The sequence below is a fragment of the Cyprinus carpio genome, chromosome A3 (assembly GCF_018340385.1).
Source record: "Cyprinus carpio isolate SPL01 chromosome A3, ASM1834038v1, whole genome shotgun sequence".
Classification (NCBI taxonomy): Eukaryota; Metazoa; Chordata; class Actinopteri; order Cypriniformes; family Cyprinidae; genus Cyprinus; species Cyprinus carpio.
In genome coordinates, this window is record NC_056574.1 from 2,382,269 (window position 1) to 2,408,696 (window position 26,428).

The following is a 26,428-nucleotide window of genomic DNA, read 5'->3' on the forward strand; positions in this document are numbered from 1 at the left end:
TTTTAAACATTTGGTCAGTAAAGTGTTATCAATTTAAATTGTAGATGTTCAACATATTAGCAGACACAACAAATCATCAACAAGTTCTCAGTACCTTTATACAGCAAAGTAAGAGCATTTTAGTAGTCAGCATGTAGCCCTTAACCAGTGTATCAATAGACTTTCAGTACACATTCAGTTGTCTATAAGTAGCAACACAAGATAATTCAAATGAACTTTCAACACATATAAGGTTACATACTTTTGACATTTTGCTTTTGCAAGTATTTTCAAGAGTTCTCTACTAACTGTTTGTTGCATATACATTTCCTTTCAGTAAGACAGTCATTTTATTTTGAGGTGCATTCATCTGTTCATCTGTTGTCACATAAGGCCCATCTAAATGAAGTGAAAATCTAAGAAATGCTGTTGAATGACTCTTACTGGCTAACATCACAGACATGGCTACTAGTCAGTGGATGTTCAGCAGACAGTCAATAGAGAGTTAATACTGACACTGGTAAGTATTTGATTTAAGATTAAGAAAGCAACACCACCACAGTACAATAACTTATATATTGCGTAGCTTGTCAGTGAACTACGGCTCTGTCTATTAAATGCCGCTCCATTTGAAAGCAGGTGATATATCGCCCAGCCCTAATGGGTTGTTTGTATTTGATGTAGGTCTATTTGTATTAAGTTGATATATATTTGAAAGCAGGTGATATATGTGAATGGTGCAAGACATAGCAAAAAAAAAGAACTGAATTGTTTGAAGTTATTAAGCAGAAAAAAAATAGATGTTGCTTTTATTCAAGAGACACACAGTGATGTTAAAAATGCTGCTGACTGGATGCAGGAATAGGATGGGTTTTCTGTTCTAAGTCACAACACCACACTTAGCGGTGGTGTAGCAATTTTATTTTCAAAAAGTTTTTTTCCAGTTTCATATCAAGTTGATGAGATTGTGAAAGGAAGACTCTTAAAAATAAGAGCAATGTTTGAAAAATATGTTTTAATTTTTATCTGTGTTTATGCTCCAACATCAGCATTGGAAAGATTGTTGTTCCTAGGTACACTAGGTTCCACGTTACAAAATTGTAATACTGAAGAATATTTTTTTTTTAGGTGGTGACTTTAATTGCACAGAAAGTCATATTGACAGGAATCATATTGAGCCTCACATGCCTTCTCGTGAACGTCTTATTAAGGTCATAAACATGAATGATCTGTGTGATATTTGGAGGCATTTTCATGATGGACCGAGACAGTATACATGGGCTCATGCTCGTGATAATTTTCTGTCTCTTGCAAGATTAGATAGCTTTTATAGTTTTAAACATCAGTTGGGTATTTTTAAAAGCGGTGTTATTTCTCCAGTAAGTTTTTCTGACCATCATATGGTTGTGTTCTTTCTTTCTAAATCAAATTAAGTCTCGGAGTGCCTATTGGCATTTTAACACAAATCTATTGTGTAATAAGGATTTTAAGGAGGTCTTTAAGGTATTTTGGGAAGAGTTTAAAAAGGAAAAAGGTTCGTTTCAAGATTTAAAGCAGTGGTGGGATTTTGGAAAGGTACAAATAAGACAGCTTTGTCAACAGTACACTTGCAATGTCACCACAGAGTTAGATAATTATATGAAAGCCTTGGAGACAGAGATAATTAAACTGCAGAACTTAGCTGATGCAGCAAGTAATCAGAATTATACAGAAATGATTTTGAATAGAAAAAACACATTTAGCAGACCTGCTGGGGTTGAAAACACAAGGAGCTCTGATTCGTTCTCGTTTTTTTTAAGTCTTGAACAGATGGATGCACCATCTAAAATATTTTTTTAGTCTTGAAAAAAAAAATGGGCAAAAATGTTTTTTTATTTTTTCTTTACGTTCTGAGACCGGAAATATTTTAACTAGTCATGCAGAAATACGTGAAAGAGCTTGTAATTTTTATGAAAATTTGTATAAGAATGAGTTGGGAGCAGGGTGGGATTCTGAGAGTCCTTTTTTTGTAGGTCTGAGTCAAGTGTCAGAGGGGGGCAATGCAGATCTCTCAGGCGCTTTAAACATGGGGGAATTGATTAGAGCCCTGAATAGTATGGATTCTGGAAAAGTGCCAGGAATTGATGGACTTCCAGTTGAATTTTATAAATTATTTTGGACAGAAGTAGGGGAGGATCTATTGCTTGTGCTTAATGATAGTTTGGCCTCAGGTAGGTTGCCGGTGAGTAGCAGTAGAGCTGTCATTACACTCCTCCCTAAAAAAGGGGATCTTTTAGAAATCAAGAACTGGCGTCCTGTTTCGCTTCTATGCTCCGATTATAAATTGCTTTCTAAGGTTTTAGCTAATAGGTTAAGGAAGGTAATAGATCAGGTGGTGCATTCAGATCAGACTTATTGTGTTCCGGGTAGGTCTATTTTTGATAATATTACCCTCATGCGGGATATTTTTAATGTCTCCAAGTTGCTCGGTATAAATATTGGACTTGTTTCACTGGATCAAGAAAAGGCTTTTGATAGGGTTGAACATCCTTATTTGTGGAGAACCTTAGAAGCTTTTGGAATTTGTCAGGATTTTATTGATAAAGTGAAAGTACTTTATGGTGACGTTGAAAGTGTACTGAAAATAAACGGTGGCTTATGCACTCCTTTTAAGGTTTGTAGGGGTATAAGACAAGGTTGCTCATTGTCTGGAATGTTATATTCACTTGCTATAGAACCCTTGTTGCAACAACTAAGAGAAAAAGTTTGTGGTTTGAATTTACCTGTTTGTAAAAACAATATAATTTTATCTGCTTACGCTGATTACTTTAAAAAATACAGAGAAGAAGTGGCTTCCTGTTTAAAGATCAGTCTATGCGGACTGTTGAATGGATGCTAATGGGTTGGAAGTCACTGGTCAATGATGAAGAAGAAAAAACAACTGTTATTGGACACTAATGGAATAATAGATGCTCCCATTTTACAAGACTGTTTCCCTCTTTTTATGTTGTTACCCAAATAAGAGGGTTGTAAGGGACCTTTTTTGGATGGTGAAAAATGTTTGTGTTTGGACTTTTTGACAGCAACTGGCAAGGCTTTTTTATAAGATATGTGTTAAAGTTTTCAATAAAAAGGTTTTGAATGGAAAAGTTGACACACCTTGGCGTAAAATATTGGGTATAGAAGAGAGTGTGAAGCCTGAATGGAGGTCACTGTATAAGCCACCGTTACCCAAAAGGTCAGGGGATATGCAGTGGAGACTTCTTCATGGCGCCATTGCAGTAAATGCTTTTATTTCTGTTATTAATCATGAAGTTTTGTCTGATTGTCCTTTTTGTTCAAAAAGAGAAACTGTGTTTCATGCTTTCATGGAATGTGACAGATTGAAACCATTATTCTTATTTTTGGAAAAAATATTCACTTCTTTTAATGAATTGTTTTTCATGAAAATTTGTTTTTGGTTTTAAATTTGTTAGATGTAATAGGTTTACATGTCAGCTTTTGAACTTTGTTTTAGGGCAGGCTAAATTAGCTATTTTTATGAGCAGGAGAAAAACAAGGTGGGAAGAATGTCTGGTGAAGATGTGGTGGTTTTGTTTTTAAATTTGGTGAAATCACGAGTGTTGGTTGATTTTTGTTCTTATAAGTCTACGAAGGATTTAGACACTTTTGAGAAGAAATGGTGTGGTAATGGAGCTTTATGCTTAGTTATTGAAGAAGAATTGTTTTTTACATCTTTGATGTAATTTATTTCAATGCTTTTATTTTTGGTGTTTTTGTGACATGATGTAACGGTTAGAAGTGGTGTAGCAAGTGTACTAACAAAATGTGATTTATTGTAATAAAAGGTGTTTCAAATTCTCCCTCCCTCTCTCTCTCTCTCTCCCCCCCCCCCCTCTCTCTCTCTGTATATATATTATATATATATATATATATATATGTATATATTAGATGGTTTTTGAGAGCCTTCTCTGACCGGTTGCCCATGCCCTTTCAATGTTTTGTGTATGTACCCCTGTTGATGGATTAACAAAATTAATGCTCATCACAATAAATGATGCTGCCTTTTTTTTTTTTTTTTTACATGTTTTACTGTGATTGGAAAAAGGTTTGTCATGTCCCTTTTGTCCACCAACCGCAATACTGGTATTCTTGAGGGCAAAATCTCAACCATTCTGAATACCCAGCTTTTCCTTCTCCACGGGAATGCAAACCTCTACTTGGAATGTCTACAGTTGTATATTATTTACACTTACATTTATGCATTTAGCAATGACACTTTTATCCAAAGCTACAGTGCACTCAGGCTAAAAAATTTTTTTTTTTTTTTTTTTTTTTTTTTTACCTAACATTGTTTTCCCCTGGGAATCGAACCAACCTTTGCGCTGCTAATGCAATGCTCGACCACTTAGCCACAGGAACCTGTTGGCGGCCGATGACTATGGAATGCCAAACCTGCCAAAATAAGAAATAAATAAATATACAAAAGAAAAGTAAATCTATATATATAATTATTTTAATTAATTGTTTTATTTTAAAAGGAAATTTAAAGTTATGTATTAAATAAATAAATATATATACAAAGAAAAGTTAAAAATATGTAGTAAATAAATGTATATACAATTATTTATTTTCTCATTTATTCCCACATAGCAAATGGCCTCAAGCTGGCACTGCTGGCCCTCCTTGTGTCGGTGGCATGTACCCTTTCAGCCAGAGCTGAGCCATGTGTGGCAATAATGGCACGGCATGGATCACGGTGTCATGAGAATCGAGTCCCCCCGAAATCGGGTCTGCTTAGGTCTACCCCGGGTGATCTTATTGGCTCAACGAACTTTTAATAGGTATTATTTTTTGTGCCTGATTATAATTCCTGAAAAAACGCGCTTTGATTTATGTCGTTTGAACTTGACCATTAATGTTTTTTTTAAATTGCATGCTTCATACGCTAGTATATAACCGAAGCTATAGGTTGTGAAATCAAACATTTCTCGTTTTTATTTTTATAGATTCTTTTTGTTGCTTTTTCAAAATTATTTTAGCTTGAAAAACAAGCTACTGCAGCTCCGATTAGCCATACAACAAGCTATAGCGACAACTTTTGATCAGGCATTTAAAACAGCTACTGTCTTGGTCCTAAGCAGACCAAATTTCGAGGGGGTGGACTCGATTTTCTCACATAGACAGTAAAATAATTTTTTTTAATTTTTTGAATTAAAATTTTAAAGATTTCTCACGACAACGGCAAACAATATGAGGGCCGATTGTTGGTGGCAGTGATATGTGGCCCAAATTAGTCTAAGATTTGCCAGCATATTATGTGACCCATGATAAACAAGATAAATACAATATTGCATGATAATGTTTAAATGATCACATACATTTTAAAGAAATGTAGTGTTGTTAAAATGTAGTCGTTGAAATGACAAGTCAAAACAGAATGAAACATTATCATTTCAAAATTAAGCAAATCAGTCATTCTTAAACTGTACTTAATTATAATTTTATTAAATTTTATATTATTATTCTTGGTACAAATAATCTTAAAATCTTTACATGAAGAGAGAGAGAGAGAGAGAGAGAGAGAGAGAGAGAGATCATTTAACCAGTATCATGTAATATTTATTTGATTTATCATGGGACACACACTGATCTAAAATAGAGAGCGGGGGCACATCATTTTTATTAGTATGCCGTCATGCACAAGCATTAAATAAAATGATCATGAAAGTATTTTTATTTTTATTGAAATCCTCTGTATTCATGTGATGCTTGGTGTGTGGAACAGATCCAAATTCAAACCAATCATCGGCGATGTGTTTTTTTTATTTTTTTTATTGAACAACAAGAACAAAACAAAACAAAATATACATCTACAATGGCATTAGCAGAAGTAGTTAAATGGGTTTCAAGCAAGGCACGTATCAGTTGAATAAATAATAATAATAATAAAAGTAAAAGAAAATACATTTAAAATAAAATAAAATAAAATAAATTTAGAAGGGGTCTCTTCATTCATCTTCTAAGAGACAAAAGTCTCTTATTATTCCTGCAAATTTCTGGGCCATTTTCATACATTCCAATGATGGAAGTAATTACAAATAAAGTCTCTTTTGAATACAGAAAAATAAAGTTTCATCCTCATACATCTGCATTTTTGAAAAAAAAAAATTTCCCAGAATCAACATTGCATTAATAAAAAAATATCATTCCAAACATAATATGTTTCCTGGCAAAAGTGGGCAGTGAATGAACCTTTGTCTTGAACCAATAAGACATATTTTCCCCAAAAATATTTGAAAACACACAAGAAAAAAAAAAAAAGATGATCAGTTGTCTCTATATCAACTTGACAGAAAATACAAGTATTTTCTTTAAAATTAAACCGTTGTCTTAAAAATTCACTTGATGGATATATACCACTGAATATTTTAAAATGAGTTTCCTTAGCTTTAGGAGCCACTGGAAAGCTAATATACTTTGTTCGCAATTTTTTTACAGATGATTTATCATAAACTTGCAAAACACTGTTATAATATAGAAGTGTTAGATATTATATGGAATTGAAACAAGAGCGAATAATAAGTTTGTTGGGAAGCATTGCCCTAAAGTACAGTCAGTTGAAGGAAAGAGATGGGATTTCACAAGGTCCATCTGGTATATTGACAGAAGTGTTATTGCAAATTATATTTAGAACAGACATCTTTAAAAGATAACAAACTTCCATTTTCATCCATTAAATGAAGAACTGACCAAACACCTTTTTCAAACCAATCAAGAACGCATAGAGACTTGTATCGAGACAGAATAAATCTAATGTTCCATATGGGTATTTTATGTGGAGTAAAATTGTGGTTATATAGTAACTTCCAATATAACAAAATCTGCTGGTGAAAGGAAGACAGTTTGATTGGTAGTCTGAAAACAGTGAAATGACATCTTAGTAGGAAGTCAGTTCCACCCAGTTTTTTAAATATACCTCTGGAAATACAAAACCAGAAACTAGTTTCATCTGTTATAAAATTTTTAAGCCATTTGACCTTGAACATTCCATTTATACAATAGAAGTCAAAGGCTTGTAAACCACCATTTTCATAATCTTGTATAAGTTGTGCTCTCTTTATGTAGTGCACACGTTTCCTCCATATAAAATTGAAATTAATTTGATTAATGGTCTTAATAGCTCTTTTAGAAATAGAGAGACAAGATGCAGGATAGATACACCTGGAAAGACTTTCCATTTTAGTTAAATAAATCCTTCCAAAAACAGACAAATCCCTTTGCATCCATGCATCAAGCCTTCCTTTACATTCATTGCATCTATTCCAGACATTTTGCTTTTCCATCAAGACCTCATCCTTAAAAATGTTTATACCTAAATATTTGACACTTGACTTAATCGGGATATTATATACAGTTTTAAGGGGGCATTCATGTATGGCAATAATTTCACATTTGCCAATATTAAGCTTTAAACCTGAAAATTTGCAAAAATAATTAATTATATCAATTACTTTGGGAATTTGGTTAAGATCTTTTAAGAATACTGTTGTATCGTCAGCCAATTGACTAAGTACAATTTTCTGTCCAAACACATTTAAAATTTCAACATTTGAGTTTTTTAATTAGGAGAGCTAACATCTCTGTAGCCAGAATAAAAAATGAGGGTGAGATGGGACAGCCTTGTTTAACTCCTCTCTTGACATCAAATCTGGGTGAAGTACCTGTAGGTAGGGCAACTGAGCTATTTGTATTTGTATAGAATAATTGAATAATATTACAGAAATTTTCACCAAAACCCATACATTTTTAAACATTTAAAAATAAAAGAATGCTCTGTTTTATCAAATGCTTTATAAAAATCTAAAAATAAAATAACCCAATCATCCTCTATATCTTGATTATACTCCAGCAAGTCCAGAACCAATCGAATATTACTTTGTATAGATCGGCCTTAATGAATCCAGTTTGTGTCTCCCCAATAATTTTGGATAAACTGTGTTTTAAGCAGTTATTATATATGTTGGTTAGTGTTTTTTTGTCATTGTTTATTTTGGTTATAGTTTGTTTTTTGTATTTATTTTTTATATGTTTTACTTGTTTTGGAATAAGCGTTATAAGGCCTTTTCTCATTGAACTAGGTAAAACCAAAGTTTTAGTTATTTCCTGAAAAGCTGCAAAAAGAAATCCCCTTAATAAGACCCAAAGACGGTGATAAAAGTTAGATGTAAAACCGTCTGGGCCAGGTGATTTATCTAATGACCAAAACACATAACAGCAGAATCAAGCTCTTAAATTGTTAATTCTGCATCACATATCATTTTGAATTGGTCATCTATATGAGGGACAAATTGTCCAATTTTTTCAAAGAGAGAATTAGGGTCTAAAATGGAAGAGGATGACGAATATAAAGCCTGATAAAATTTGCCGACTTCTTTAGCTATTAATTGTGTATTAGAACACTCTGCCCCATTAATAATTAAAGTTTTAATAGAGTTTCTTTCTTGACGCTTTTTTTTTCCAGTCTGCAGAAATAAGCTGAGTTTTTCTCCCCTTTTTCCATCCACTTAGCTCTTGATCTAATATATGCTCCTTTAGCTTTTCTCATATAGATTTCATCCAACTGTGATTGCAAGAGCAACAATCTTGATCTATCATCCTCCGTTAAACTTAATTTGTTAGAATATTCATTTATTTCTTTAATAATAGACGTCTCTTTTAAATATAAGATTTGTTTAGCTGTTTTACTATAACGAAATAGATAACTGGCGAAGTTTATATTTAATGAATTCCCATTTATTTATCCAGGAAACCAAGCTGTTATTATTAATAATATTTGAAATAAGATCTTTTACCAATTTCGTATAACCTTCATTTCCGAGAAGGTTAGAGTTAAACTTCCAATAACCTTTGTTACGGAAAGGTTTATATTTATAATTTATCATCAATTCAATGGAACAGTGATCTGTTAGGGGAGCTGCCGATATATTAAATATAGTTTGATAGGGCAAAAAGCTATGAGAAATTAATCAAAAGTCAATTCGGGACTTGCTAGAAGCATCGGGTTTAAACCAAGAAAACTGTCTTAGACAGGGGTTTGATTCATGCCAGGGATCTATTAAACCTTGATTATTACAAAAGTGTAATAATAGGGAATTGTAATGATTCACATTATATTTAGTTGGTGACCTATCTAACCCAACTAATCATACACCATATTAAAATCATCACCAATACAATAAAATCAGTAGCATATTTTGCTTTCATTTCCTCTACTATCAGTGATATTTCTGAAATTAAATGTTTGTTTTGGGACAAATTATTATAACCATACACATTTCCTAAGACAATGTAACAGTGTTCAATTTTTTGAATTCAAAATAACCAATGTCCATCCAAACTAGATCTTGATTCAACAAGTTTCCCAGGGAAGTTGTTAAAAAGAAAAGCAACACTCCCTGATCGATTTGTGCCATGAGCAAATAAAATTGGTTCACCCCACTGATTAGACCAAAAAGTACAATCACTGCCACTTGAATGAATTTCCTGCAAAAATAACGCATTGAGCCTTTTTTTCCTTACAAAACAAAAATGTAGCTTTTCTTCTTGTATTGTCTCTCAGACCCCTAACATTTAGTGAAAGAAAAGAAATACAACTGTTAAGTTTAAACATAGAACAAGAATAAAAGTATTAACAAAACACAACAAACAATCCCTTTAGGGAATAGAGAAATGCTGGATATTAGGATTTAACAGAAATCAAAATATAATATGAACTGATGCTCTGGCAGAAGAGCTTCATGTTTGATTCGCACTAGTGACAGCCTTTTCATTGTTTCGTGGCAGATTTCAGCCCATGTTCTGATTTGTAACTGAGATTAGACGGCCGTCGACGTAACCCAAAGGACCACGATAGTACGCCTTCTTACCGGCGCTTCTAGCTTCCTGGATGAGCGGCCAAAGAGCTGCACGAGCATTCCGGTACTCAGCTGACAGATCCTCCGCGAACCTGATTCCACGTTCAGTGCACAGCTGGGAGTTCTTTGTAATCTTCCAAAATTCGTCCCTGTATCGACGCATGGTAAACTGAACAATCATTTGACGGTGTCTTCCACTCTCTTTTTTTCCAATCCGGTGAACAGAGTCGACGACATCTTCCAGCTTCGTTGCCAGATGTGGAGCTATGTTACTCAAAAGTTCAATCACCTCTTTCCGTGCATCGTCGTCAGCATGCTCTTTCATCCCCCAGTTCTGAACTGGCATAAAGTTGGCTTGACGTTGGATGTTCGATATTCGCAAATCTAGGGACCGTCTCTAAAGTTACATGCGAAACTACTGTACACTTCTCTAACGTCAATAGCATGCAAGGAGAATGACTAACAGTCATGAAAACAACTTTTAACTGTTCATCCAGATGTCAAATATAATGCACACCTTTCATATTTTTTATAAGTATTCAAATAAATTTTAAATCATGTGTAAAATATTGCGAATGTGGCGGAGGGAGCGGTACAGGTTAAACACACATTTGAGTTTGTCGACTACGCCACCCGGGTCATCCAGGAAATAAAAATAACCCCAAAGTTTGTTATTAGGTCACACAGGTCCGATTCTCTAGCCTGGGTGCCAGCCCGAACCTCGCCCACAACATTTTTTTTGGACGGGAAGTTCGGTCTGGACTCGATCCATTGAGGAGTAATTATGCTCGGCTCCCAGAAGGCCGAGCCAATCAAATTGCCAGGGCGGGCTTTAATCGATGATGGACAGGCTATCTGCGGTTACGTAAGATAGGGCGTCTTGGAAGGTAGGCTCACGATCTCTTTTCTCTGAAGCCTCAGATGAACACGCTTCTTCAGCCTTGTCTCTTTTGTCGTCTTTCCATTTTTTTAAAGTTAGTCAAGTCGCGTTGCAACCGTGTGATAAAGTTCAGACAGGACCGACAAATGCGATAAGATTTATTTTCATTATTGTCGAGATCTAATCCTAAACAGAGAACTTGTTCGTATATACATGCCCCTTTTGTGTTTCTCTCAAAAAATGTTATTCGTGCTTGTAAGTACTCCGCGAATTCTTAAATTCTTTTTACAACAGCGGCAAGATCGTTTACACTCATTACTTTCCTACTTCTTCCAGTTCCAGCGTGCGTGCGTGCAGTTGAACTCTGTTAACAACTATGCGTCGCTCAACATACGTCACTTACTGCGTTGCTCTGATTGGTTGTAGGTCTATCCAATTGAGTGCAGAGTTTTTTTTTTTTTACTGGTTCGGTTAAGACACGCCCCATAATTCAAGTGCAATGGAGCAGTATCAGACTCAAATTCTGCCTAGAATATGAGTATGACGAAGTCAGGCTACCGATTCCCATAAATTAAGGTAGGCGGGAAACGTGGATATCAAAAATACAAAAAGTTTATTAAAACACTGAATTTTAAAATAGAAAAGGCATTTAAGATGGTCTGGTCATGGGGTGCATTCTCTGGCAGCAACTCTCTCCAATGACCATGAAAAACAAATACACAAAACAAAAATTGTAACAAATTCACATTAAAGAAAATAAATCAAATAATACTAAATTAATTGAAACAAAACAAATTTACACCAGAAATAAACAAAACATTACACAAAATCAGTTTATACTCTCACCATAAACAAAAAAAAAAAAAACAAGAAACAAAATACACTAACTTACAGGGCTGAGGTTACCCACCGGAGTGATCACCAGCACTAGTTATCCAAAAGCACACTTCTACACACCAGACCGTGAACTCAGATCACACGCACACACTTCAAAAAGTGTCACACGGCAAAACGTTGAAGCAGCACCACCACCACCACAAGAGATCCTCCACCCGTGGGACCCCAGCTCCTGAAAGGAAATCAAAAACAAAATAAACAAACCTCATAAACGAAAATATATACAGAAACCAGTCATATGGAACTACAAACTCAATCATAACAATGTGGGTAAAAGCCACTACAGTAAGGGCTCAGCAATACACAAGTATTCAAGCACAAGCCCACACAGTTCACGAAAGGAGGAAAGGGGCTCAGACGAGGCCGCAGTCCATAACAAAAGTATGGTCACGTGAGCTGAAGATTCATCCACCCCGAGTTATCTGAAGAGAATCCACAATCCGCATGAACAACCATAACGACAGCAGCAGTCTTCCTAGGTAGTGGTAATGGAAGTGTTTGTGAAGTGTACAACAGTAGCAGAGAGCAAAAGGAGTCGCGACGATAATCACCAGAACAAAAGAGGGAGAATCCAAATGAGCACAACGAGAGTAGATGAGCTTACTATCAGTTTGCAGGCTGGACACGCAGCGTTCAAATACCCCGCTGCAAAGCTGAAGTACAGGGACTGCACATCCGTTAACCATAAAACAGTTTTTGCTTACCTAAAAAGGGCAATCATACAGTCCACAGCAACAGATGAAAACACTAATAAAACAGACAGGCTGGGGTGCAACAAACAAAATCATAAGTATCAGTGTTTGTCATTAAAGGTTAACGAATGCTACCTGTCAGCAGCGCATACCTGAAGCCACCGGCAATACAAAAAGGGGAGGATCCGGACGTGACGCATCCCAGGCTTCTTCTTCTTCTTTCTGGAGTTTTTCTTCACCTATAATGCACACCATTCATATTTTTTCATAATTATTCAAATTAACTGTAAATCAAATGTAAAATATTGCTATTTTTCATTACCGAATGGACTTAATATTTATTTATACATAAAAAATTTATACATATTTAAAGCTCAATAGCATTTGAACACAATGACTCACATTCATAAAACATACTGTAAAACTTTTTAAATTTTCATAATTATTAAAATAAACTGTAAATCAAATGTAAAATATGCCATAATTTAAAGCTCAATAGCACTTTTGTCTGATAATAATAAAAATAAGCAGTCATATGTAATCATTTGCTAAAATTGCTGATCTATATGATGTAGCCTATGTTTTCAAATAATGTAGTTTTTGTAAAAAAAAAAAAAAAAAAAAAAAAAAAGGAAAGGAAACTAAATTTACTTGACAGGAAGATATAAGTACTTTAAAACTGCTCTCCCAACCTGCACCTCTCAGAGAGAGAGAGAGAGAGGAGAGAGAGAGAGAGAGAGAGAGAGAGAGAGAGAGAGAGAGAGAGAGAGACTTTCCTGGACATAGTACTATAGTTAAAAAATCTCCCCTGAATAACAAAAAACACTACCTTATCTTGTCTTATCTAGATGGCCAAAGGAGTTGTAGCTGATTTCCCACGCATCCCTTGTCATTTGATGATAAACACATACAAGCAGCATATGGAAGATGTGCGACTGAGAATGGCAGAGGAAATTCTGCAAGCCTCAGGTAATTTATTTCTTGTACAGCTGTCATTTATAATACAACATATACTGTAAAGTGTAGATTTGAAAAACTTCTAGAAAACCACTAATTTTTATAACACGCAATATCATTTTTACATGAGGAATACAAGAGAAATACAATTTTTAGCAGTAAACATAGGGTCATGGACTACTATGCATTATTTACATTATGTACCATTCGCCAACACAGCTAACATATAACCATGTTTTCAGTATTCAAGAGAGGACATTACTGTTCTGCTTGTGCTGCCTCAAAACCCCCTGGTGGAGGTGCAAAAACGGTTTGGGTGGGTAATACCATTACTTATACAATTAATATGGTCATACTACATTGTTTACAACTGTGTGTGTTTGTCTGTGTGTGAGTGAGTGAGAGCATGAGAAAGAGAGAGAGAGAGAGAGAGAGACAGAATTATTTACTCTTGATTTACACATTTTTTTAAGAGCAGCATTCACTACCCAAATTCACGTTCATTATCAGCATGGTTTTGCGTAGCTTGTCTGTGAACAATGGCTCTGTGTAGTAAATGCTGCTCTACGTGCTCTTAACGTTATCTCAGAAACAACTTATCATTTTGACTGTTTTACGTAACATTTTTAAATTTGACAATTTGTGTGTCATGCACAGTGCTTCCACAGCACATTCAAAGCAGGCCTTTCCTTGGTGTCACACTCTGAAAAAAAAACATGTATACCTGTCTTCTTGAAAAACAATGTTTTAACTTTAAACTGAGTGTGGAATAATGTTGTCTCACTGAATTGTAACTTGCTATATTGTGACATGTTTTAAGGTTTAAAAATAGTTTAATGCAATTGCATTTCAGTAACCTCTCTCTGTAACTAGATACATGTAGGCCTTCAGAATTTTTCATAATGGAAAATTAAAATAAATATCATATTACATTGTTAAGATGCTCAATTGTACTATTTTTTTTTTAATAATAATAATAATAATAAAAAATTAATAATTAGGACTAGGATTGTTTTGACCTTTAGGGAATGTTTTTTTCTGTGCCCAATTTTTAATTTTCATTTGATGCCATGTTCTATTGTTTTGTTTGCTGTTTGCATTGTAGAGATAAGTGTTTGCTTTTAATTAATTTCATATATTAATTTATGAAATGGATAGTTTCGGTCCTTGATTCTGATAGTTTGAGCCGCTTTTGAAGCTGTTGTAAATTACTCTACAAACATACACCTATGTTTACATCTGTATGTCACTCCTCTTCACATCGTGCCTAACCACAGCCCTTAGCTGTTATAAATTGACAGTAAACCACAGCTTCTTGTGGCTTATTGCCTTAAGCATTATTTGATGTGGCAATTAATTTGAAGCTTATATATAAGCTGTGCTTTTACTGTGAATTTATAAACACTAATATATACTGTATATATGTGTGTGTGTGTGTGTGTGTGTGTGTGTATATATATATATATATATATATATATATAACTAATCAATTTGATAAGATTATATATTTTATTATGTATTTATTTATTTACAGATCAAATGTCATCAATGCAAGAGGTGGTTCCATGTGAAATGCATTCAAATGGCAGAGAGCCAGTTTAACAGGGCTCGAATTAGTGTTTGGAAGTGATGACTGTTTGATTAATTAAAAAATCCTGTGTAAATAATGTATTATAGTTATTTTATGTAAAAGTTAAGGTATTTGTGAGGGTCTAGGGATTGGGGGTGTTCCTGGGAAATATGAAAATATTGAAAAGATAATATTTGAACAATAAAAATTATGAAGTATCATTGTTGTCATCATTGATGTTTCTTTCATTTTTGTTTAAAGTATACATCTGAAATATATTAATTGTACATTTTCAGCTCAAATGCTATTGAGCTTTAAATTTGTGTTTGAGCTCATTCGGTAATGAAAAGTAGCAAAATTTTACATATGATTTACAGTTTATTTGAATAATTATGAAAAAATATAAAAGGTGTGCATTATAGTTGACATCTGGATGAACACTTTACAGTATGTTTTATGAATGTGAGTCATTCTGTTCAAATGCTATTGAGGTTTAAATTTGTGTTTAAGTCCATTCGGTCATGTAAAGTAACAAAACAAGTTCTGTTATTTCTGCAGATGTTCCACTGCTCTTCTCGTCTTTATTGTTTCTGGCCTTGTATTTCGTCTGAATCAAGTTGAATCTCTCCCTCACTGACCTCTGCATAACTCTGAATTTGGGTTCTTGAGAGCAATTCAGTGTGTCTGCTATACTTGACCAGGCCTTGCCCTTGTCAACACTGCCCTTTTTGTACCTGTATGGTTCTGTGAGCAGGATTTCTCTACAGAGAAGCACATCATGTTGCTCTTTCCACTCCATAGGGACTCTGATCAACAAGAAACATGAAGTAAATATAGCTAATTTTTGAAAAGTAAGTATAATTAACAGTCTTGATAGATAACTAATAAAAATAACTAATCCATTAATCTATTTCTAATCTGTTAATCTACTTTACCCAATTAAAAATATTTTAATAGCATAGTAATACATTTAACATGGATTTTGAGAAGGATAAATGCAATACTTACATTGTTCGCTTCACATCATCTCTAATCTCAATGCTGCCTGAGGTGTTGTTGCTAACAACAGACATATCTTTATACAAACGGAAAAAATCGTTAAAATTAGCTTAAGTTTAAAACATTTTAACACATATTATATAAAACACTAGTGGTACAATCATAAACTGATGCAAATTACAGTGTCATATGCCATAAAACATAACATTTATTTACCTAATCTCTCACGTTGTAGCGACGCCGGCAAATCAGCTGTTCTCCCGTAGTAGACCGTTAAAGTAGAACGTCACAAAGTAGCAGTTAAATTTGCGCATGCGCAATACAACGCCAGAATGCCGTTGCCGTTCCACCAGAGGCTGTTGCTTAAAGACCCTAATACCTATTTTGCGTAAACGTTCTATTGAATTAATAGGACATTGTATGATTTTAATGAGAAAACATCACCTAACAAGTAAGCGTTTATAAATCTGAAGTATTTCTGTACATTATTACAATGCAAACACTCTAGGCATGTAAACGGTTATTTTTATAAATGTCGGGAATTTCCCCTACTTATTAAAAACCTACGTTCATTACAGTAGCGAGCATGAACATGACAAACATCAGACGAACACGACCTCAACATATATAACAAAACTACAAAGTGCTCATTCTGAAATCTGAATTTATTCAGAGAAATAACTGACTATATACAGTATGGATTTAAAGACATAAAGCTTTATTTCCAAGATAGTAAGTTAAGCTTTTCATTTCAATACAGAGCAATATTAACAACATAATTGTATTGTTCATGTTTAATAATTCCTGAATAATTATGTTCATAAAGAAATAAGCTATATTTTGTGTTGGATCGTTACCTGTGTAATCAGTGTGCAGACACACCCACCTAAACGGTTTTAAATATATCGCTTATACTGCCCCAAAAGACCGTAAACACTGCAGATAACATCTGAAGTAAACATTAATTTGCATACACATAACATAAAAACTAGTCCCGTTTCCACCTAACGCTTATACTGCCCCAAAAGTTTGACAGCGGTTTGAATGTGACTCAATGGTGCTCTCTGCTGGTGGAGATTAGTAAGATGGCGGATCGAACACTTCCGGTGCCAGTATGAAATACTGCTAAACAGCGGACATACTGCTAACCACTGATCTATAATATAGAAGCACAGTATGAAATACTGCTAAACAGCGTTATGCCAAGAGCAAAGAGAAAGAAATCGAAGAGAAGAGTACTTGGCCATGCGCGAACGCACAGGACACAGTCTAAGCACATACACGCTTACTTTAAGCGAAGAGGAGAGATTCGCGATTGCACTGAACACGTTTTAAGTGCAGGCATACTCTCTGAGCGAGCCCAGAGAAAATTCTTACAAGAGCAACGTGTATCTGAGAGCGCGCGCCCAGTTCCCGCACGCGAGCAGAGAGATTCGCGCTCGCGCATTATATTCCGCGCGCGAGCAGAGAGATTCGCGCTCTGCACATTGTATTCCGCGCTCGAGCAGATAGGTTCGCGCTCCGCACATTGTATTCCGCGCTCGAGCAGATAGATTCACGCTCCGCACATTGTATTCCGCGCGCGAGCAGAGAGATTCGCGCTCCGCACACTATATTCCGCACGCGAGCAGAGAGATTCGCGCTCGCGCATTATATTCCGCGCGCGAGCAGAGAGATTCGCGCTCTGCACATTGTATTCCGCGCTCGAGCAGAGAGATTCGCGCTCGCACATTATATTCCGCGCTCCAGCAGAGAGATTCGCGCTCCGCACATTATATTCCGCGCTCGAGCAGAGAGATTCGCGCTCCGCACATTGTATTCCGCGCTCGAGCAGAGAGATTCGCGCTCCGCACATTGTATTCCGCGAGCCGCGTGAGAGATTCGCGCTCCGCACATTATATTCCGCGCGCGAGCAGAGAGATTCGCGCTCCGCACATTGTATTCCGCGCTCGAGCAGAGAGATTCGCGCTCCGCACATTGTATTCCGCGCTCGAGCAGAGAGATTCGCGCTCGCACATTATATTCCGCGCTCCAGCAGAGAGATTCGCGCTCCGCACATTATATTCCGCGCTCGAGCAGAGAGATTCGCGCTCCGCACATTGTATTCCGCGCTCGAGCAGAGAGATTCGCGCTCTCCCGCACATTGTATTCCGAGCTCGAGCAGAGAGATTCGCGCTCCGCACATTTTATTCCACGCGCGAGCAGAGAGATTCGCGCTCCGCACATTTTATTCCGCGCGCGAGCAGAGAGATTCGCGCTCCGCACATTTTATTCCGCGCGCGAGCAGAGAGATTCGCGCTCTGCACATTGTATTCCGCGCTCGAGCAGAGAGATTCGCGCTCCGCACATTGTATTCCGCGCGCGAGAATAAAGCTCTTGAGAAAGAATATATTGTCACAGAATAGAGCTCAGTTTTAAGCAGTGGCAAAAGAGGCTCACAAAGAGCCCCTAACTGAGCTCAGTGACTCTCTAAATCGAGAGGAAGCCAAATTAGATCCTAAGCTAAGGAGGCACACAGAGAGTATACCAACTCGGAATTGCTATCCAAGCAGACTCTGGAGAACAGAGGCCTTAGCAAGATGACTCTAAATAAAGCGGAGGTGCCTGAAGTAACAAAAGGGAACGGTGACATAGCACAAAGTATCCTAGCGAGAAAAACATATGTGGCTCATTCACGTATTTGTTCGACCGTAAACAAACCTGTCAGCTACTATTACAACTATTAGAACACCATTTCAAAAAGAACTAATTTTTGCTGTTATAATGTGATCTACTTTTAAAAAAGGAGTCAGGTAATTTTAATGATATTAGAACAGGGTTTAGAGTTTTTTAAAAGCTGCTAAAGACATGTTGCAAGGGCAGCATTCAAAGGTGTCCACATATGCTGTAACACGTATGCTCGTATTGCACTAGCTCAGCGATGCACGTCCACAATTTCACGTAATACGTTATCACGTTGAAAAGGTCACGCATGACATAGATGTAAGTACCAACACAGTGTTTACAACTTGAACTCCAACTTCAAATTCATCCGACATCATTGTATTACCTACACTGTGTTACACTACCTACGTTATTTATTTATTTTTTTTTGTAAATGGCATTTGACTTAGTCTTTGCACATTCGACTTGTAAACACTGATTCGAAACTTCCGCCTACATCACACAGAGCCGGCCCAAGACATAAGCGAACTAAGCGGCTGCTTAGGGCCCCGTGGCCACCAGGGGGCCCCCAAGAGTACATGAAATGGCTTGATTTTTGTGCAGATAGTATTGGCAGAGGCTATTAACATTAACTCCGCCAACCAATGTGTGAATCGGCTAGTGAGCAATTTTTTGTATATTTTGTTGTAAGTTGAGATGCATATCGTATAACCTTGAGTCATGAGATACTGTTACGTCCATAGGGACATAAGTTTTGTCTTGTATGATTTAATTAATGTGCTTGGCAGGCTAATGAGTGCCACCTGACTCCTGTTTTGGGCTCGTTAGCTGGAGTATAAAGGAACCCCCAGGAGCTGCAGTCCAGGGAGAGAGGCTGAGGTGTTCCATTTTTGCAACTGCCATCTTCCAGTTCCAGTGGTGTGCTTTAAACTCTTGTCTACTTAAGTGTTGGCTGATTGCTTCACCTATAGTGTTAGAGTGAAGTTATTGAGAGTAGCAGAGTGTCTGTTTTTTTTTAACTGCTTAAGTGGAAGTGGAATATTTTTCCTGTAGGGAGGTGGATGTCATTTATTTTAGAAATGACCCTTTTTCTCCTGTGTTTGAGTTAGAGAGGAAGTCAGGGAAGTATCTCTGTGTTTTTTTTTCCTTTTCTTTTGATAGGTAAGTTAATACTTAAAACCTTAGTTAGAGGAACCTTTTGTTTATTGTTTTGGCCTTTCCCCTCCTGAAGCCTTACGTATTTTTTTTCCATTCTGTTAAATAAAATACCTCTGTTTGTTTGCTCAAACTGGTGTTACTGAGCTTTCTTGTGTGTCAGCCCTGGAACTTGGAGACGGCAGTTCTCTCAGTCTCTCCCCACCGTTTATTTGTTACACCCCTTTCACCCCTAGATCTTTTTTTTTAAAAGGGGTATGTAACAAGTGGGGGCTCGTCCGGCCGTTTTTTTTTTTTTTAATTTTTACGGCTGCGTTGATTTGGTGAGTACAATTACTCTTTTCTCTTGACGTCTAGTTCTCGCTGTCTTTGCTTTAAAGTGGGGGGGGGGGGGTCTCTGTGAAGGTAGAAATGGAGTTTGATTTGTTGGCATTTACTCTGTCTCCCTCCACAGAGATCTTTCGTAAATGTAGAAAGAAAGATCTGATTTTAATTGCAGAATTCTTTAATATAGAGATAATAAAAGAAGAGAAAAAGCAAGTGATTAAGGATTATTTGTTTGGGCAGCTCGTATACAATGGTATTTTACCAGAAGTTGACGAACAGCCTGCGGTTTGCGACACATGCGGTGGCTGAAGAGCTTGCTTCTGGTGTAAATGCTATTGAAAGTGTGAACTTTGATCCGGCCTTATCCATTCGTCTAAAGGAATTAGACCTTGAAGTTAAAAAGCAGGAGAATGAGAATTTACGGTTAAAACTCAGAGTAGTAGAGGCAGAAACTGATAGAGAGGTTAAACTCCGTACTATAGCAGTACGGTCGGCGGAGGTGAACAGGAAACCTATTCCCGCTCCACGCTCGAGATCTCCCTCTGTTTCTTCTCCTCCTGCATACGTAATCTCACACATAAGGGTGCTCAGGAATTTGATGTCAGCAAATACATCAAGCTTGTGCCTCCCTTCCGCGAATCAGAGGTTGATGCCTACTTTGTCGCTTTTGAGCGCATCGCGGGTAAACTTAAATGGCCGAGTGATATGTGGGCATTATTGCTGCAATGTAGCTTAACAGGTAAAGCTCAAGAGATTTGCGTGTCGTTACCAATTGAGCAGTCTCTCGATTATGATATCCTTAAAACCGCTGTTCTCAGAGGCTATGAACTAGTTCCTGAAGCCTACCGCCAAAAGTTTCAGGTGCATGCAAAGTCAGAGAGACAGACGCATGTAGAATTTGCGAGAGAGAAAAGAGTAATGTTTGAAAAATGGTGTCTCTCCAGTAAGGCCACTACTTTTGAGCAATTACAAGAATTGATCTTACTGGAGGACTTTAAAACCTGTCTTTCCCGAAGGGGTCGTCGTTCATTTAATTGAACAAAAAGTAAATTCGTTGTTGAATGCTGCTGTGTTAGCAGATGAGTTTTTTGTTTTGACGCACCGCAATGTGTTTCCGTCTGCCCAATCCTCAAACATGCCGTTTGCTAATAAAAACACTATGCGAGATTTGTCACGTGTATCTCAGTATATGGAAAAAGGTAACGGAAGTAAGGACAAGCCTGCCTCTTCAGGTGGAATAGACAAACGTTCCTGTTTTTATTGCCTTGACGAAGGGCATCTAATTGCTGAGTGTCAGGCTTGGAAAAAGAAAAAATACTGAGGCTAAATCCAAAAAGGTGGCGTTAGTGCAAACCATGTCGGAAATTAAGGATGAATCCATTCAACCTTTTCTTCTCTCTGGCTCTGTTTCCTTGTCTGACACTGCGCATCAATCTGTTGTGATTTTGCGTGACACTGGCTCAGCACAGTCCTTTGTCTTAAAAGAATTACTGCCCTTCTCGCAAAGCTCGTACACTGGCACAGATGTGTTAATACGTGGTATTGAAATGGGGTGTGATAGTGTTCCTCTCCATCAAGTACACTTAAAATCTGATCTTGTGACTGGATTAGTTAATCTCGGGGTGCGGGAGCGGTTGCCGTTTGAAGAGGTGGGTCTCCTATTGGGAAATGACCTGGCAGGGGGTCAAGTTTTTCCCAGACCTATCGTAGGGAACGACGGTAAAGCTGATGATACTTCTAGTCTTTCCCAACAGTTCCCCTCTACATTTTCTGTGTGTGCAGTGACCCGAGCACAGTCAAAAAAAATTTGAAGACGTTGTAAATCTTACTAACTCATTTTTACAAGTGCCCTTTGAACCTCTCAAATGTGAGTTAATGATAAAGCCTAAGTTTGGGGAAGGTGTTGATGTAATTGATCCGCATGAAACTCTTGGTGTTGACCGAGCTCAGCTAATTGCTGCACAGAAGGCAGACCCATCTATTACTTCATGTTTTGATGCTGCCATTGCCTGTCAGGAAGTGCCCGAAGCTAGAATTGCCTACTACTGTGATAACGGGGTGTTAATGAGGCAGTGGAAGCTAGAGGGTAGTGATTCTGACTGCCATGAAGTTCACCAAGTCGTCCTTCCTGCTGCTTATCGTCCACAGGTGCTGAAGCTTGCCCACGAAAATGTACATGCAGGGCATTTAGGTGTTAATAAAACCTTTCACCGTATAACAAAGTACTTCTTTTGGCCAAAGTGCAAGTCCTCAATAGCGGAGTTTTGCAGAACTTGTGAGATATGTCAGAGGTCTGGCAAACCAAACCAGAAGGTCCCCGTTGCTCCTCTGCATCCAGTGCCAGTGATGGCTGAACCGTTTGAACGGTTGATACTAGATTGTGTAGGTCCACTGCCTAAAACCAAAAGTGGTTACCAGTATGTGTTAACCATCATGTGCACCGCAACCAGGTTCCCTGAAGCAGTTCACTTGCGCACAATTAAATCCCCTGCTGTGATTAAGGCTCTTGTGAAGTTTTGTACTATGTTTGGGTTACCCAAAGAGATCCAAACAGATCAAGGATCAAACTTTACCTCAAAGAAATTCAAGCAGATGTTAGTTGAAATGGGAGTGTCGCACCGCATGTCAACTGCATATCATCCTGAGTCACAGGGGGCCCTGGAGCGGTCTCATCAGACCTTAAAAGCCATGATTCGTGCATACTGTGTTGAAACTGGAAGAGAGTGGGATGAGGGGCTTCCTTTCCTTCTATTTGCCACTCGTGAGTCTGTGCAGGAGTCAATTGGGTTTAGTCCTGCCGACCTGGTGTTTGGCCACACGGTTCGCGGCCCGATGAAAATGCTGAGTGAACAGCTACTTTCTGAGAATCGTTCGCCTGTGTCAGTGTCAGAATATGTCAGTTCTTTCAAAGAACGCCTGCGTTGTGCCTGGGACATTGCAAAAAGGCATTTAAGTGATACCCAAGTAAAAATGAAGGCACGCTACGACAAGAAAAGTCTTAGCCGTAAGTCCAACCCTGGTGATCTTGTCCTAGTCCTTTTACCCGTTCCAGATTCTGTGTTTGCAGCAAAGTTTTCAGGCCCATATACTATTGAAAGAAAGCTGAGTGCCACCCCAGACCGGAAAAGACGTAAACGCGTCTGTCACATAAATATGTTGAAAAGATATGTGAAACGTGGCGAAGGAACTTACAACGCTACTTCAAGTGTTACCCCTTTAGCTGCGGTCTCAACTGCCAGTTATTGTCTTGCCGAAGATGGCTTGGTAGATAAAGTTCCTGTCAGCTCATGTGGAAAACTTAAAAATTCAGTGATTCTGCTAAACTTGCCTAATACTCTTCCCTATCTTACAGTCTGCCAACGTAAAGAACTTCTGCAGCTAATAACCAGGTACCCTTCACTGTTTGCTGATGTACCAGGCAGAACTTCAGTGCTGACCCATGATATTGATGTGGGTGATTCTTTGCCAGTAAAACAGCATTCCTACAGAGTGAACCCAAATAAACGTGTAATAATGAAGGAGGAGGTGGAGTACATGATACGTCATGATATTGCCGTGCCTAGTCAGAGCCCGTGGAGTTCCCCCTGTTTACTGGTGCCAAAGCCAGACTCCTCTTTTCGATTCTGCACAGACTATCGGAAGGTAAACAAAATCACCAAAGCAGACTCGTTTCCGTTGCCTCGAATGGAGGATTGTGTAGACCGGGTGGGCTCCGCTAACTTTGTATCATTAGACCTCCTTATGGGCTACTGGAAAGTCCCCCTAACTCCTGCTTCTGAAATATCTGCATTTGGGACACCAGATCATTTTATGCAGTACAACGTTTTAGCGTTTGGGATGCGAAATGCCCCCGCTACCTTTCAACGCCTGATGCAGAGGGTCCTGGCAGGTGTCACACATTGTGAGGTCTACATCGACGATGTTGTTGTCTATTCACGCACATGGGAAGAACATGTTAAAACACTTGAGAGTGTATTCGATAAGTTGGCTATAGCGTCACTAACTTTAAATGCTGCCAAATGTGAATTCGGAAAAGCAGCAGTCACTTATCTGGGAAAACAAGTGGGTCAGGGATGTGTGAGACCTGTGGTTGCCAAAGTGGAGGCTATCTTACAGTTCCCTACCCCCAGCAATAAGCATGAGTTGTGCCGGTTTCTCGGAATGGCTGGGTACTATCGAGGGTTTTGCAGAAACTTCTCTGCAGTAGTTTCTCCACTCACTGATCTCTTGAGTAGTAGCCGAAAGTTCATCTGGGATTGTGAATGTTCCCTAGTTAGTGCAGTGAAAGACCTGTTGTGTAACGCACCTGTGCTTCTAGCCCCCAACTTTGAAAAGTCATTCAAATTGCAAGTGGATGCCAGTGCCACGGGGGCAGGTGCAGTGTTATTACAGGAAGATGAACATGGTATTGATCATCCGGTGTCCTATTTCTCAAAGAAGTTTGTGTCCTATCAGAAGCAATATACTAGCACCATCGAGAAAGAAGCTCTTGCTTTCTTACTTGCGCTTCAACACTTTGATGTTTACATAGGAGGTAGTGCAATCCCTCTTCTTGTGTACACCGATCACAACCCCTTAACTTTCCTAGCCCAAATATCTAACTCAAATCAACGCTTGATGCGATGGGCATTAGTTGTTCAGGAGTATAATCTTGACATTCGTCATATGAAGGGCTCTGAAAATGTGATTGCGCTGTCCAGGGCCGGTGGTACTGAAATTTAAGTGTTATACATGGTGTTTCTTTTTTTTTCCAAGTCGAAGGAGAAAAGGAAAAAAAAAAATCTTAGTGGTGGGGGTGTTACGTCCATAGGGACATAAGTTTTGTCTTGTATGATTTAATTAACAATTGGGTTTACTGTGTGTGTGTGTGTGTGTGTGGACTGATCTTGTTTCTTTTACTCCTCCTGCTCTCTTTGCTTGGCAGGCTAATGAGTGCCACCTGACTCCTGTTTTGGGCTCGTTAGCTGGAGTATAAAGGAACCCCCAGGAGCTGCAGTCCAGGGAGAGAGGCTGAGGTGTTCCATTTTTGCAACTGCCATCTTCCAGTTCCAGTGGTGTGCTTTAAAACTCTTGTCTACCTAAGTGTTGGTTGATTGCTTCAGCTATAGTGTTAAAGTGAAGTTATTGAGAGTAACAGAGTGTCTGTTTTTTTTTAACTGCTTAAGTGGAAGTGGAATATTTTTCTTGTAGGGAGGTGGATGTCATTTATTTTGGAAATTACCCTTTTTCTCCTGTGTTTGAGTTAGAGAGGAAGTCAGGGAAGTATCTCTGTGTTTTCTTTTCTTTTCTTTTGATAGGTAAGTTAATACTTAAAAACCTTAGTTAGAGGAACCTTTTGTTTATTGTTTTGGCCTTCCCCTCCTGAAGCCTTACGTATTTTTTTTTCCATTCTGTTTAAATAAAATACCTCTGTTTGTTTGCTCAAACTGGTGTTACTGAGCTTTTCTTGTGTGTCAGCCCTGGAACTTGGAGACTGCAGTTCTCTCAGTCTCTCCCCACCGTTTATTTGTTACACCCCTTTCACCCCTAGATCTTTTTTTTTTAAAAGGGGTACGTAACTATATTATTGGTGTTTGTTTTTTACATTAATTTCGCCAATAGATGTTTTTTTCGGCTAGTGAGCACTAAAAAAGACAGCTTCGACGCGGGTTCGAATCTGCCTTTTGGCAAACTTTTTTCTCCCATTTTCAAATTTCAAATCACATCAGAAAGTATTTATTTTCAATTAAAATTAAGGAAGTTATCAAAAAGTTAAAATAATTGTGTATAATAATTAATGTTGTTAAAATAACCTTATTTCAAGTCAAGTCACTTTTATTGTCACATCACCGCAGCACATGTGCCTTGGTGAGTGAAATTCTTGGGAGCGTGCTCCAGAAATTGCAGAAACAGTTTACATATAACCATACAGACTTCAACAGGTGAAAATGTGCAATATGCACATACATATAGTCAGTACACACAGTGTACTATTAGACAAACTTACAGTTAGCAATTTTTTTTTACTGCACATTAATCCAGTATGTACATACTTACAGTTAGCACTGCACATTATACACTATACACTTGGAGCTGTGTATGGCTGTACAGTCATGTGTGTACAGGGAGTACAGGAGCGGGCTGAGGACACAGCCCTGGGGAGCACCAGTGTTGAGGGTCAGCGGGGATGAAGTGTTGTTGCCCATTCTGACCACCTGACTTCTGCCTGTCAGGAAGTCCAGGATCCAGCTGCACAGAGATCGGTTTAGTCCCAGAGACTGGAGCTTTGCAACAAGTGTGGCAGGCACTATGGTGTTAAATGCTGAGCTGTAATCCACAAACAGCATGCTCACATAGGTGTTCTTATTTTCCAGGTGGGAGAGAGCAGTGTGTACGGTGAAAGCAATAGCATCGTCTGTAGAACGGGTGCTAC

At 37.9% G+C, this 26,428-nt stretch overlaps 1 protein-coding gene and 1 long non-coding RNA gene across 2 annotated transcripts in view; both read right to left on the reverse strand.

Moving 5' to 3' along the window:
* LOC109076009 (serine protease 27-like) overlaps nt 1–26,428 on the reverse strand; it is a 536,122-nt gene that overhangs the window by 339,112 nt on the left and 170,582 nt on the right. The window lies entirely within an intron of this gene.
* Nucleotides 15,418–16,254, reverse strand: LOC122138914. Its single transcript, XR_006155890.1, has 3 exons — nt 16,087–16,254; nt 15,880–15,946; nt 15,418–15,677 (listed from the first exon to the last, which is right to left on the reverse strand). It is a non-coding gene; the product is annotated as an uncharacterized LOC122138914 (long non-coding RNA).